Source organism: Gambusia affinis, linkage group LG16, assembly GCF_019740435.1.
Source record: "Gambusia affinis linkage group LG16, SWU_Gaff_1.0, whole genome shotgun sequence".
Taxonomy (NCBI): Eukaryota; Metazoa; Chordata; class Actinopteri; order Cyprinodontiformes; family Poeciliidae; genus Gambusia; species Gambusia affinis.
In genome coordinates, this window is record NC_057883.1 from 942,967 (window position 1) to 958,344 (window position 15,378).

Here is a 15,378-nt window from a genome sequence, read left to right on the forward strand (position 1 = left end):
CAAAAAAGTCTGGTTTTACCTTTCATTGTTCCTGAGTTTTATTATTTCTGCTTATTGGAAATGTTGTCCTGTCTGTGGCTGAGCCAGTTTTCAATAGCTGCTTCAGTGTACCTCTATCAGACATTGGCACCCTACGTTCCTCATTTACTCAAAGGTAGAAAGTTACACTTTTTCCAATACTCTACAGAGATAAAGGTGTCATAATCTCTTTGACTGACCTTTCAAACAGATTAATTTGATTTGTCTGCTGAGGGTCTCCCAAGCTTGGTCCAGTAATACCCACTTAGTTCTGCAACTAAACTGCTGCATTCTTTTGGGAACAAATTTATGTGACTTACGTTTTCCTAAATCGAAAAAGGACTTACAAAAATTTAGTAGTTAATATTTTTTAAGACTTTAAGTTTGTTATAAGATTTTATGTGGCAAGATTTTCTTTGGCTCTATTAGTAAATAACAAATCGATTACAGTTTACAATTTATTATCCTGCTATGATTTATTCTAACTAACTCCATGATTTGTGTAATATTTTTTTGATGTTAAAAGTCCCCACCCATTTTCCAAATCTTCATTCTCACAATAATCTCAATCGCATGAAACTTTTCAGCTTCATGCGTCTAAGATTCAGCTACATTTTTTCCTAATATACGTCTTACTATATCTGTGGTGCTGAAGGATCTTTTGGCTGGATAGAGTGGAAAGATAGGGGTGAGGGAGATCAGGGAGTCAGGGTGGCCTTGACGAGTTTTTAGCACCATCTGAAAGAATTCCTTTCAATAAGAGTGATGGAGCACAGCGGAGAACGGAAAGGGATGTCCTCAAAGTCTGACTTTATTTCAGGTTTTGACAGAACTTCCCTCTACCCTCCTATCTGACACACAAGTAGACACTCACATGTTCAACTCCCCCACACTTCAGTTTTTTGTAAGTGGAAAAGGAATCAGATATTTACAGCCACAGGCAGATTATAATTACACTGTGAGCAGTCTCAAGGCTAAAAGGAAGGAGGAATGGGGAAGAGAGTTACCTCCTCATTGGTTTCTAGTAGACATATTGGAAAAATGTTCCTATTCAGCACAAGGACAGACCCTGGACAGAGTCTAGTTAATCAGTTATGTTTGTTTTAAAGTACCAGTTTACAACTGCTATTATCTTAAAACACTCAACTGGTCTGTACTTGTATAGTGCTTTATTAAATCCAGAGGATCCCAAAGAGCTTCACACTATATTCAATCATCCACCCATTCACACACTGTAAGATAGTGTGGTCTAGGGTCTTCAAAGTGAACGAAACAAACTGCATAGATCACCAGGTTCCAGCGTTTTCTGAAGAATTTTATTTTATTTTTCTTCTCTGACATCCATCTGCTCTCTCTTCTGAGCTTCCACAAACACTCTTTTTTTTAAAGCCAATTGGCAACACAGCTGCACATAAGTGGGCCAAGCCACAATCAAACAGGTAAAGATGAAACAAAGACAAAGTCTAAACAGAAACAAGAATAATATTAATCTAATTTACAAACTCAACATAACGAAATAATGTACAAAATAAACCCTGCCAAACAAGATAACTCAAAAGTTACTTTTAAAGAAAAACAAACAAAGCAATACTAGAAAACCCTCTAATTGGTAGATCCCAGCAAGGTAATCAGTGACATCATTCAGCCATTCAACAGGAGACACTGGGCCGGCCACTCCCACACTCCTGACCTGCTGCAAAGCTACAAGGGAGAATGGTAAGTAAAAAGAAACACAAATACCAAGAATATAATATGAAACAAAATAAACAACTTCAACCAATATTTCAAAAGTGGTAGCTTTAAACTAAACATATCAATAGATGGAAAACGCAACACAATATCAACACAAACAAACCCGGGATAGTAAATGAAGCAAGGTTGCACTAATGTTTAAATTTAAGCATTATAACCCATTACAAAAATAAATGTATCAAAATAATAATAAGGGACAAATGGTGAACATACACTGAACCACTTTGTCACACACGCACATTCTCATACTGAGGATGGTGAGCCACAGGATAGTAGCCACATCTGCCCTGGGGCAGTCTGATGCAAGCAGCAAGGTGCCATGCATCAGGTCCACCAGGCCCTCTGAGCATCACCAGCAGGAGCACTCTCGCCAGCAGGCAGAGAGCACACAGAAAAAAGTTAATTAGAGAAAATCACAACAATCTGCAGACTACCTGTCCTGCAAGTAGTAGATGGAATGATTTATATGGAGAAGGAACAAGAGGAAGTAGCTGGCAGACACTTTTCCACAGGCAGATCGCGCTCTGACCAGTTATTGTGGGCTCTACCCAGGGCCGGCCCAATGTATAAGCGAACTAAACAGCTGCTTAGATGATAATGTATGTAGTAATTATTTTATTGATAAAAAGAAAAAGAAATTAATTGCTCTTGGGGGCCCCTGGTGGTCGTGGTAGGTACCACACTGTTCACCGGTAACATCAGGTGCCAAGCAATGAGTAGCGCACATCCAGACATCCAAAGCTCCAGTCAGAAGTTAATTAAGCAAAACAATGTTTCAAAAAGGACTTATATTTCAGGGAGGGAGAAAAGAAAGAGGAAGAATTGAAAAATGCCAAGATAAAGGTTTGTTTTAATGTGCCTTGGTAATGAGCTACTCTATTCTGTAGTTGGGGATTTGTTGTTTGCTGCTGAGCATAATCATTTTGTGGCTAAAACAAACATTTTTTAAAATATGAACTAAGTACTGTGAAACTTGTGTTAAAATCATTTCAAGGCACAGAATCAGTCCAGTACCAATTCACATACTCAGGGGAAAAAGACTCACCTGATATAAATTACATTTTTAGCTATTGGAGTAACGCTTAAGAGAAATTTAATCAAAGAATGTCATGAATATGTGTGTAGGGCTGCACGATTGCAGTTTTCTGCCCGATCCCTTGTTACCGATCTTTAAAAAGGCTGACCTGACAATTTTGATTTTGGCTGATACGTTCTTTTTTTTTTCCCTCCAGGGGGTCTTTTGTGGGCTCTAGTGTCCCTTATTCGAAAGTAGGCTGACAGGAAGGGGGAAGGAGAGGGGGGAAGACATGCGGCAAACGTCAGCCGGGACAGGAATCAAACCCGCGACCGCCACGTCGAGGACTGAAGGCCTCCAAATGTGGGTCGCGCTATCCCCTACGCCACCACAGCATGCCCTAATACAATCTTTTTTTGTCTTAAATCGCTATATATAGCAAGAAAGTCACTGAGTTGGTAACAGTGGGGTGAATATTGTTAACTGCAAACGTGCAGACCTGACCTGGTGGGCCGGTCTGTCAGTCAAACCTTTCACTGCAGAGCAGAAGAGGACAGAGACTGATTTTTAAATCTTTGTTGACGAAGATGTGATTAGGGGATAAGATGGGCTTCATGTGTAAGTATTGACAGACCATAATACCACAAAATTAAGGAAATCGGCACCCAGAAATCAGCTGGTCGTTAAATCAGTTGGCTAATAAATGTGTCCTATGATATACATGTATATAATGTTAACAGCACTATCAAAGATGAAATAAGTTTATAGCAGGTGTGTGAATGATCTAATGATTGGGCTTCTGATTGCAGCCAGTCCACAATGTTAGCAGAACTAGATGGCCCCAAAACCACATTTCACTTAGGGCCCCATGGAGGCTTGGGCCGGCCTTGGCTTTCCCCCACATAGTGAGCTTTTCCATTATACACTCTGTTCCTCATTAATGTGGGTGGGACATGAGCAGCAGCAGCTGTAGTCAGCTCTCTGCTAAAGTTTGCAGTGACACAAAGGAGAACCTTGAGGTTCTGGTTCTGATGGACTCAAACCCAGATATTTCATTTTGTCTTCTAAAAATTCCTTGCTGACTCAAGCATAATGAAAAAGGCTCAAATCAGCTGATTATTTTTGCTATAACTATACAGTAATAACATTATTTTAAAATGTGCAAGCTTTTGGATTCAAGTAAAGCAGTAAAAAGATATAAATCAAGCCTGAACTTCATTATTATTTTTAACCCAAAGGTGAAATAAAATTCACATCACAAGTTAATATTATGTAGTTCTGGCATGTCCATCAGAAAACTGACCACATCTGCAGTGTTTCTCTCTTCTTTATTACTGTTCATATTTCAGTGAGATGAGCTGCTAGCAGCGCTGCTAATTCATGGTCATTCTGCTGCTAAAGTTACTGCATGTTTGTCTGGTGCTGCTCCTGATTAAATTCAAAATTAAACTCCTTCTTAATTAGAAGCTCTCTAGTAGCAGACAGCATGTCCGCGATCCGCAGCTAAACTAAATAATGTTTGGAGTTTTCAGTGACATAAAGCAAGAGCCAATCAACGAATGCGGTCAGAAGTCAATCAAATAGCTTTGGTGCCATACCCTGCTCGGTGCTGCAAGTATTACCCCTGAAATAGGTATCAAAATCTGAGAACAGCTGGGAAAAAACCGCACCGGATCTGCTAGTGGAAAATTAACCTGAATGCCTGGTTAGAGGCGGTTTAGTGAAAAACTGCCTTACAGTAATCCAGAATTAGTTGAACATGCTGACCTCAATACGTTGTAATTTTCCTATTTTCCAAGAAAATGTTGTTTGCGATAAGCCAAAATCCATACTATTCTATTACTATACAAATTTATATCTTTTGTTATATTTTTCACCCCTGGAATCACCATTTTTTTCACCTGATGGTGCTGTTGTGGTCAATTCTATATTGAAATCTACAGAGTAAACACAGGAAGGCTAATTTTACCTGAGTTGTTTATCATATTGGGTTTGTCTGCTGTAATTTTAGATAATGCCACACTGTGTCACTGTTGGCTGTAATCGGTGGCAGATCAAAAAAAATTGTCTATCGGGTGGCAAGAGGGGTGCAAGGATTTTTCCGGGGTGGCAGCATATGCAATTTTTCTTATATTAGTCAATTTTAAATATGCTTTAGGAGCCACAGTTTGATGATTGTTATAAATACATGTTCTATTAACAAAGGAGTGAATTAGTTCAGTTTTTGTCGCTTGTTTAACTTTTAGTAATAGCAGCAGCTGCAGTGTGACGTGATAAAGGTGCAATTAAGCTGATAAACAGGTGAAGAACAAAACTAACCACTTTTATTCTGCTTTTTCTCGCTCTGTGTGTCGGCTTTACCCAACACGCTACATGTTTCCATGGCAACGAACAGACAACAGCTTCACGAGCAGATAGTACAGAGTTTACGTTCAAACCTATGAGGGGGAATCAATACCAAGAAACAGAGATTCCCCACACAAAAAAGTATGTGAAAACACCAAACAGAACATCCAGTCCGTTACATTATGCTGTCAGGCTTGATGTTTATATTACGATTATTAATAAGCTTTCGCCTGAACACAGCAGTGGTTTATTAGCTGATTTAAACACCTGCTCTACTGATGAGTTGGTGTGTGCGTTGTCTTATTTCAGTGCTAACAGAACCAAAACACACCGAACTGCACAACACGTAGGTTATCAAAGTCAATAGTAGACTGGCAACAGTTAGGCTAGCATAACTGATGTTCTGCTCACGTTTTCAATATTTTCTGTAAATGAAATCTTGTTCCTCACCTGTGAAATCTGAAACACTTGAACATTGTTGTCTATGGCTGTCATAGGCTTGAATTAACCGCTAAATATTGAGTTCTTTTTTCAGATTTTTTGCGTGACTGTGACACAGATATTCCTGACTCAATGGATAGCAGTGGAGCATGTGTGGCGCACAATAAGTCAAGTAACGTCCAATCCAGTGATATAGATCCATATATATCAGTCCTGCTGCCTTGCGCTCTGTCTTTGCAGCTTCTCTCGCACTTCCTGCTACTCAGGAGTCAGGTTACATTGTGTTGCCTTCAATGTTGCCGGAAGAAAGATATTCATGCTCTTAATTTCCATTTTGCTAATAATTTCTTGAATTCATAATCACCAGCTGGGGTGGCAACAGGAGTGGCAAGGATTTCAGTTGGGGTGGCAACTGCTACGCTATGCTATCTGAATAGATCCAACCCTGGCTGTAATATAAAAAACAAACAAACAGTGAGGTGAATCTGGATCATTTCTCACATGAAAAAAAGAAAACATACCAAACACTTTTCACACCTGCTTAGACAAATGTAGAAAAGTAAAACACGTTGAAAGTGTACTATTGACTGAAGGTCAACAGTGCCTTGGTTGATCTTGTTCTAGGCTTGAAAATCAGACTGAGCACTTTACATGTTCTCATTGTGCATATGTGGCCTCTCTTAGGATACTCCAGCTTCTTCACACATATCATGTTTTCACAGTTTAAATGGTCTCTCTAAACTGCTCTTGGATGCAAGTGTGTGCATGAATGCAAGGTTTTCTGTCTCTTGTTAAGTTTATTTTCAGAATGATTTTTTTGCATTTATCAGAATCTGATCCAATTTTTCCCTTTCTACTTTTGTCTAGAAGAGCCCTGGCCTTTACTCTCCTAAATTTCTCAAATAGGAATAATTCAAAGTACTTCATGGGTTGACTTAATTTAAAAATGCACACAGTGGAACACACTTACACACAGTCATAATAATACAGAAAGTCTTCCTTTCTTCAATTCTAGGAATTTTTGCTCCTCAATATAATACCCTGCCTTAAAAGCATAAAGCCCTAAATTAACAATAATATAGAACAGATTTTATGTCATTATTAAACAAAACTGAGACTAAAGTTTTTGCACTGAAAAATTCTGTATACCCCAAGACCTCCTTAGTGTGAGCTCCTCTGTTAAAAGAGTAGTTTCTGTAGCTTACAGTTGCTGCAGGTCCCAGCTCCAGAAAACTGTAGCAGTGTCCCAGTCAAAGGGCAGACCTCATTCTGACTGAAATGCAGAGAAAAACTCAAAAGAGCTGTTATATATTGATATCAACCAGTCTTTCATCTCTCATTTACAGCTTGTACAAAACTCTGCCACTCACTTGATCACTCACTCTCATAAACACAAAAATATCACTTGTTTTCATCTCTGCACTGGTGATGTAGTTCAAACTGCTGCTGTTTGTCTTTAAAGCTGAATAGCCAACTTATCTAGCTGAACTTTTGAAAACCCAGCAGGTCAAAAAATGAATGCAGAAAATTGTTGAACTAAATATATGGCGCTATGTTCAAATTAGTAAATATATATGAGTTGGAATTTCAAACATAACTACTTAAGTAAGTTTAACTTTTGACTTGTTAAAGTAACAGAAATTGGTTTTTCAATGCAACATTACTGGGATGAGCGAATTCAATAACCCAAACTTTTGCAAAGTCCCATATCATATTGCATTAAGGAGACATTGTGCATGCTCATGCTGAAGTTACTTTAGTGGTATAACTGTTTTTATGAAGATATTTTTGGTGCAAAAGTAATTTTGGTTTATAACTGAGAAGCTGAAGTCTTTGGGAAAAATTCTAGAGGCGTTTTGTAACTATAAATTGTTTTTCAGTTTTTCAGAAATACAAAAGAGCCGTTGCGCTTCTTCAAATTCTAGTGAAAGTCATCAATCATTTCCTTCTTTCATCAGCACATAACTGCAGTATTAATGTGAGAGTGTAGAGACCAACTTTTTCTACCAATTTGCTCTTTGGTGAATATTGTTCAACATTGTGAAGACGGATAAAGAAGATGGAAAAAGTTGATTAATATGGTAACTGAAGCCAGAATTTATATATTTGCATTATTCTGCTGTGTTTGACTGTCTGTCATGTGGCTTCATTGAGGGATTATGGGTAGGATTTATGTTTATTGATAATCATTTCAGTGAATTGCTTAGCATTGTTCTTTAAGTGATTAGTCTGTTCCTATAACTCTAATTTATGGCCCGGTCTCAATACTCACACTTCACCCTGCATCCCTCTATGAAGTGCACACCTGTCAAGTTTGGATTTAAAAATAAAGGAAATATTCCACCGCAAACTGCCCCACCTGCCCAACTGTCCAAGGTCCAGCATCCCTTGAAGACAGGTTTACAAGAAATCTAAAATATCCACCTATCCAGCACTTACAAGACACAATTAGGTGCTCAAAATCTAATAGCTCTGCCTTTGTTGATGCTGAAATGTAGTGGCGATTTCTATGTAATACAGCCTAAATGAAAAGGAAAAAGGAAATTGAAGCACAGTTATTTTACATATGTATATCAACCTACATGATATAATCCCTTTGAGTTAAACAGTTATTTCAGGTAGAAACTGCATTTCACTGGGCAGAAAATAGACATATATTTGGCATTTTTGACAGCTTTTTGGTGTGATACAAAATGCATTTTACTATTCAGTGCATAAGACATTTGCTTTAATTTTCTGATTTAGCAGAACCCAACAGTTAAAAAAAATATTGATCATTATTATTATTTATAGAGTTCCATCCACTGTGACGGACTGGGAACCTGTCCAGGTGACCTCACCTCTCACCCACTGACCGCTGGAGATAGACACCAGCACCTCTCATGACTTCAGTAGGGATAAAAGTATTGGATAATGGCAGAATGGGTGGATGGAATTCCATCTATCACAGGACAGTGATCACATAGTGGTTCGAAATGTAACGTAGCTTAATGTAGACAACCCATGAAAAAGACATTCCAGCAGACTAAATGTGCTCCCTAGAGCACTCCTTCATGAGGGCGTGCCCCATCGCACGCGGTCAGTATTTGACCCACTCTCCCTTTTTGGCACAACACCTGGTTTGTTCCTGCTGTCTGCACTAATCTCACACAAACTGCCTTCTAAGCTACTGCAGGTGGAAGTTCTCACGAGGTTAATGACTTAATTAAATTTGGAGAAGTACAGAAATTCTTAGTTGAAATCATATATTATAATAAATATATATATATATATATATATATATATATATATATATATATATATATATAGACATAGACTCACTGATCCACACCACCAGGATATACAGCACGGACATTGGGATGTCATTCGGACTAGAGAAGTGTGGTCGGATGGTTACAAAGAGAGGGAAGGTCATCCGCACAGAAGGGATCTCACTCCCAGAAGGAACAATAGCAGACATAGAGGAAGGTTACAAATACCTGGGAATATCACAAGCAAATGGCAACCTTGATGAGATCACAAGAAAAAGAGCCACAACCAAATACCTCCAACGAATAAGACAAGTCCTGAGAAGCCAGCTCAATGGCAAGAACAAGATCCGTGCAATAAACAGCTATGCCCTACCAGTAATCAGGTACCCTGCAGGAATAATTAGCTGGCCAAAGGAGGAGATACAGGCCACAGATGTTAAGACCCGGAAACTACTAACAATGCACGGAGGGTTCCACCCCAAATCCAGCACACTGAGACTATACACGAACCGCAAAGAAGGAGGCAGAGGACTAGTGAGTGTGAGAACCACTATCCAAGACGAGACATCCAAGATCCATAGATACATCAGGGACAAAGCCTCAACAGACAATGTGCTCAGTGAATGTCTCAAACAATGGGGAACAGAACCTGAGGTGCCGGAGGAACCATCATGGGAGGACAAGCCCTGCATGGGATGTACCACCGGCAACAACCGAAGTGGCTGACATCAGAAAGTCCTACCAATGGCTGGAAAAAGCTGGACTGAAGGACAGCACAGAGGCCCTCATCATGGCCGCCCAGGAACAGGCGCTAAACACCAGAGCAATTGAGGCCCAGATCTACCACACCAGACAAGACCCAAGGTGTAGGTTGTGCAAGGAGGCCCCTGAGACAGTCCAACACATAACAGCAGGATGCAAGATACTGGCAGGGAAAGAATACATGGAACGACACAACCAAGTGGCAGGCATAGTGTACAGAAACATCTGTGCAGAATATGGACTGGAACCCCCAAGATCAAAGTGGGAAACACCCCCGAAGATAGTGGAGAATGACCGAGCTAAGATCCTGTGGGACTTCCAGATCCAGACAGACAAAATGGTGAGGGCGAACCAACCAGACATAGTCGTGGTGGATAAACAACAGAGGAAAGCCGTCGTGGTGGATGTGGCAATACCAAGTGACTGCAACATCAGGAAAAAGGAGCATGAGAAACTAGAGAAATGCCAGGGCCTAAGGGAGGAACTGGAGAGGGCCTGGAAGGTGAAGACCACAGTGGTGCCTGTGGTCATCGGGACCCTCGGGGCAGTCACCCCCAAATTGGAACAGTGGCTACAACAGATCCCAGGAACAACATCAGACATCTCAGTCCAGAAAAGTGCAGTCCTAGGCACAGCCAAGATACTGTGCAGAACCCTCAAGCTCCCAGGCCTCTGGTAGAGGACCCGAGCTAAGAGGAAGAAGAATCACCACCCGCGATGGGTGAGAAGGGAATTTTTTTTTTTTATATATATAATACTAATTCGGAAGGATGGCGGGAAAGAGGGGTGAAATACGGTAGTTTCGTGGCTAAAGCGAGAGACTTGACAATTATGGAAGTGTTTACTCAATCAAAGTGAACAAGGGTTTGAGTGTGCAGGTTACAAGAGTGCAAAGTTTTGAGAATTAGAACAGTATGCCTCTGCATATCAAGTTCGATATCCAAAATGGTGGATGGTGGAAATTCCTCTTGCATCTTTGCCATTTTCTGTTTTACTTTCCTCATACACTTTGCTTGTGTGACTTTTATTTTCTTTATTATTTTTCTGCTCAGTCTATCATGCCAAACGTTTTTGCTACGGATATGGGCCTTATTATACTATTTCCTTTGAATTTTCAATAAATACGAAAAAATTCCCATATTTCTGTCCTTTATCTCAAAGTGTATCATGCAGCATTGAATTGTGGGAATATGCTTCGCTGAAGTCCGCCCAGACTAAGCAGTAGTGCGGAAATAGGATCCAAAAAGAGGTGGGGCTTAAGACAGCTGTGGAGAATTGGAACACACTACACAATCAAACCCTTCAACATGAATGCACATTTGAAGGACACAAGGCCAGAACAAGTAAGAATATTGCGACGGGCCTTATGTGTTAGTTTGTTGTGTTAAACCATCCAGCAGAGAAACCAGAAGTGAGAGAACACCATGAACACCTGTGGGATTAACAAAATAGGGCCTCAAAAATGATGGTTAATACTTGAGCCACAAGAATAGCTGTACTTTCTCTCTCTGTAGCTGTAAAGTGTAATGCTATGTTACTTTACCAGGTGCTTTGTTTAATTTGTAGTAAATGTTTGTTCCATAAAGCAAAAGTGGTGTGATTTGAATTTTCTTATCTACAATGTGAAAACTGTTGACATGTCTTAGTTTAGTAAATCACATCTACTGCTATATCTGCTTAAACTAGATAAATAAAGCAAAATTCAGTGATTGCCACACAAACTTAAGCCAGTAAAGTTGCTAAATATTTTTGATATGTTTTACTAAATACAATAAAGGTATTTATAAATAATAAATAAAATATACTAAATATAATTCAGTTTTGTGGAAATTGCTGACATAACTGTATTAAGTAAATGGAACAATCTATGAGAGGACGGGTCTTTTTCTGCACTGTAGTTAGTCCAACATTCTCTTCAAAACCAAACTTAAGACTCATTTATTTAAAAGATTTTTGTCTTTTAGTATTTTTAGATATAATTTTTTTAAATAAGATTAGATTTTGTAGCTTTTTACTATTTTTGTTTTATAGTACACACAATATTCAAATAGTGTGTATTTATTTCTTTTAATTTGTGGAACAATTTGACCAATGCAAGACGTTGTATTGCTCAAATCTATATAAATAAAATTTGATTGATTGAGAACACTGCAAAAATAAATGTGGATAAAACTCAATGACCTGAAGCAATATTACAAACTATCTCCACGGTGATAGAAAACACTACTGAGACGTCTTGCTGCTGAAGGTGTTAATACAAGATGTTGAATCATGGGACAGAAATAGGTTTTCACCCAGACCTCTTCATTTCTGACTTCATTTCTGATTCCTAGTAAAGGACAGCAGAATCTGATGTGGTTTTGTGCATTTAATGACAGATTTAGTAGAACCTGGTAAAAATTAGCCTATTATCTATCCATCCATTAACCAATACACTTATCTTTATGGGGTCATGAGGAGTGCAGTGCATCTCCATCAGTCACCTGTTATTATTTATAAAACAATTAAGGAAGGATGTTCTTTCTTTTTAGGCCATCACTGTTGGCTATGGACCCAAGTAGATTTTGTTTACATGTTTATGTCCTCAGTGTAGTCTGGCATATTTAGCCAACATTTTCTAATAAAATATATAGAAAAAAACAAAACATGTTCAGATCATTTTTAGATCTGCAAAAAAGTTTTTGTCCATTAATTTAAAAGTCTCAAAGAAAATTTTATTGTCTTACAAAAGAGAACTTAAACTACAACTGGCTTCACAGGTAAGTCCCTTTACTTTTTCAACAGCGGTGAGCACCAGACAGGGAAGAGTTGGTGTTTTATGCAGATTCAATCAAAATTTGGTTCTTAGTGCCAAAATGTTTCCCGCTTCATCTCTGCCTTCATGGTCTCCCACCTACACACTCCTGCTCTATATCCAGCTGCCTGTCTCAGTGCTACTAAGGAGAACAAACAAAACATTTATTTTAATTTCATGTTGATTTGTACCCTGCATTTAAACATAACAGCAATAACTCATGTTTTGGCTCAGTTTTCTGCTTCAATTGAAGTGCATGTCTGCATAGCTTTCAAGTTTGAGAAATAAAGATTCTAATTTCTTATAGGGCCTGACTGGCAGCATTCACTGGGTAAGCAGCAACAGCATAGTGGACTTACAGAAACAAAGCCAACAATGTAAAAATAACCTTTAATGAGCATTACATTTAGAAATTAATATGCTTGAATATATATATATATATATATATATATATATATATATATATGAATATTATATAATATATAATAATAATATATGAATATATATATATATATATATATCTTGTCTGGTGTGGTAGATCTGGGCCTCAATTGCTCTGGTGTCCAAGAGTACATGGAACGACACAACCAAGTGGCAGGCATAGTGTACCGAAACATCTGTGCAGAATATGGACTGGAACCCCCAAGATCAAAGTGGGAAACACCCCCGAAGGTAGTGGAGAATGATCGAGCTAAGATCCTGTGGGACTTCCAGATCCAGACAGACAAAATGGCGAGGGCGAACCAACCAGACATAGTCGTGATGGATAAACAACAGAGGAAAGCCGTTGTGGTGGATGTGGCAATACCAAGTGACTGCAACATCAGGAAAAAGGAGCATGAGAAACTAGAGAAATACCAGGGCCTAAGGGAGGAACTGGAGAGGGCCTGGAAGGTGAAGACCACAGTGGTGCCTGTGGTCATCGGGACCCTCGGGGCAGTCACCCCCAAACTGGAACAGTGGCTACAACAGATCCCAGGAACAACATCAGACATCTCAGTCCAGAAATGTGCAGTCCTAGGCACAGCCAAGATACTGCGCAGAACCCTCAAGCTCCCAGGCCTCTGGTAGAGGACCCGAGCTAAGAGGAAGAAGAATCACCACCCGCGGTGGGTGAGAAGGGAATTTTTATATATATATATATATATATATATAATTTGAATAACTAATGTTTAGTACCATTCAAAAATCAGTTTTGTGTTGATAGAAAGTTTAACAAATATTTAATTTGTTTAAAATAGAATTTATGTGTAAAATTAGACATGTAAATTAAATGAATTTATATTGCCTTTTTCTAAACACCTAACACTAGAATCACATTGACCCAGTCACACTCACAAACACACACCTTCCTACACTGATACAATTTAGATTTCCAATCCATTATTATGATTATGGGTAATTTTATGTAAAAATATTTACCTAATTTATTAAAGACAATTCAAAAATAATATGCAGAAAAAATGTACAATGCTCCATAAGCATTGTAAATCTTTAGACACATCTATGGTACACATGCATTGTACACCCAGGATTTCAGGATTTAAAAAGTTCCAATATAAAGTATTATAAGAAAGATGACAGAACTGTAAAAACATTTGCTAAGTAGCACTGTTTACAGTGGGCAAACTTTGCGTGGCATGTGACTGCATCCTCTATTAGAGAAGATAGTCCAACTAATTAACCAGCAGACATCAGCTCCTTAGAATCCTAGAGTTCCTCTAGAAAGACTAGAAAGGGGAAAAAAGGATTTTTTGGCTGCTTTGAGCAGCTGCTCCTGCCTCCCTTCACTCCTCCATTGTAGCCAGCCTCCTCTTAGGCTCACAGATCCTTCCCACATTAGTGTTAAAGAACAGACCTGTATAAATGTTGAATTCTGCACAATAGAACTTTTACTAAAAAAAAACACTTTTATGCTAACAGTTTTTTAACTCACTGCATCCTGTAAAACCCTCCAACTGTTTACATCAGTAATATTATGAAAATGACCTTTAATCCATTATTTTGAAACATATGTTGTCTATTTATTGCCAAAAATAGACAAAAAGCCAAGAAAAAGGTTATAAAACGTCGGTTCTTATTTCAATAACATTTTATTTTCATTTCTGTCCATCTTATAAAACTTTTTTTTTTTTATTCATATTTCATTTATTTCTGTATCTACTAGAAAATATGCCACATTTAGTCACAGTTGGTGAAGTCTGAGCTCCGGTATATTATTTTCCAAACAATTTCTTTCCGGTGTTCTATTGTGAGAAGCTTAGACGCACAATTTTAAATCAAGCTATTCTTTTAATACTCCAGTTTAGATCTAAACCCAGTAAGTTCTATTAGTTATTATTTGTCTTAGTTATGATCTCAGTAAACTTGCCATCAGTATAGCCCAGCCCGGAACCTGTTCGCAGCAGAGCTCCTCTCAGACTCCTGTTGCGGCTCACTGGCTGCAGGAGGAGCACCTGTCGGAGTGAACTCCGCTCTCTGAGCCTGACATGGCGGGAAGGCAGGGAGTCACTGACCTGTCACTCAGTTGATGCGCAGCTCACGCCAAACCAGCTGCTTCAGCTGCCTCTGGACTTGGAAACGGTCTTTCTGCGCCTTCAAAGCTGCAGCACCAATGAGCCAAAAAGACGGAAACACGGGACTGAAGTACAATGAAAGTTTCAGACAGACGCAGCGCCTCTTCCTAAGATTTTTGTCCTCTGAGAACTTCATGCCTGCCGGTATGTTTTCGGCTACCTCCTTTCTCCCCCTCCCCTCTGTCGAATCCAGCAATCAAAGAGCAAACATAAAGCTTTGTCCCATTTCGAAACGTCAGTGGCCACGCCCCCTCTTGCTCACAGAGGAGGGAGCCTCAGCAGCAAACCCCACACTGCTGTTGCTCTTGCCTCACCTGTGGCTACAAGACCATGTGCTAGATAATAATGCTAGTGTAGAGAGAGAAAGAAAAAAGCAACATGGTTTGGAGGTTTCTGAAGCGCACCAGCTCGGGTGTCCATTAA

At 39.1% G+C, this 15,378-nt stretch overlaps 1 protein-coding gene across 2 annotated transcripts in view; it reads right to left on the reverse strand.

Moving 5' to 3' along the window:
- LOC122846006 (estrogen receptor beta-like) overlaps nt 1–15,153 on the reverse strand; it is a 66,377-nt gene extending 51,224 nt beyond the window's left edge. The window contains exon 1 of one of the 2 annotated variants that reach the window (XM_044142645.1): nt 14,896–15,153. The gene's annotated coding sequence lies outside the window, so the exon portion shown is untranslated. The remainder of the gene's footprint in view (nt 1–14,895) is intronic. The other variant, XM_044142646.1, reaches the window with a different exon arrangement.
- Between the last annotated feature and the right edge of the window lie 225 nt (nt 15,154–15,378).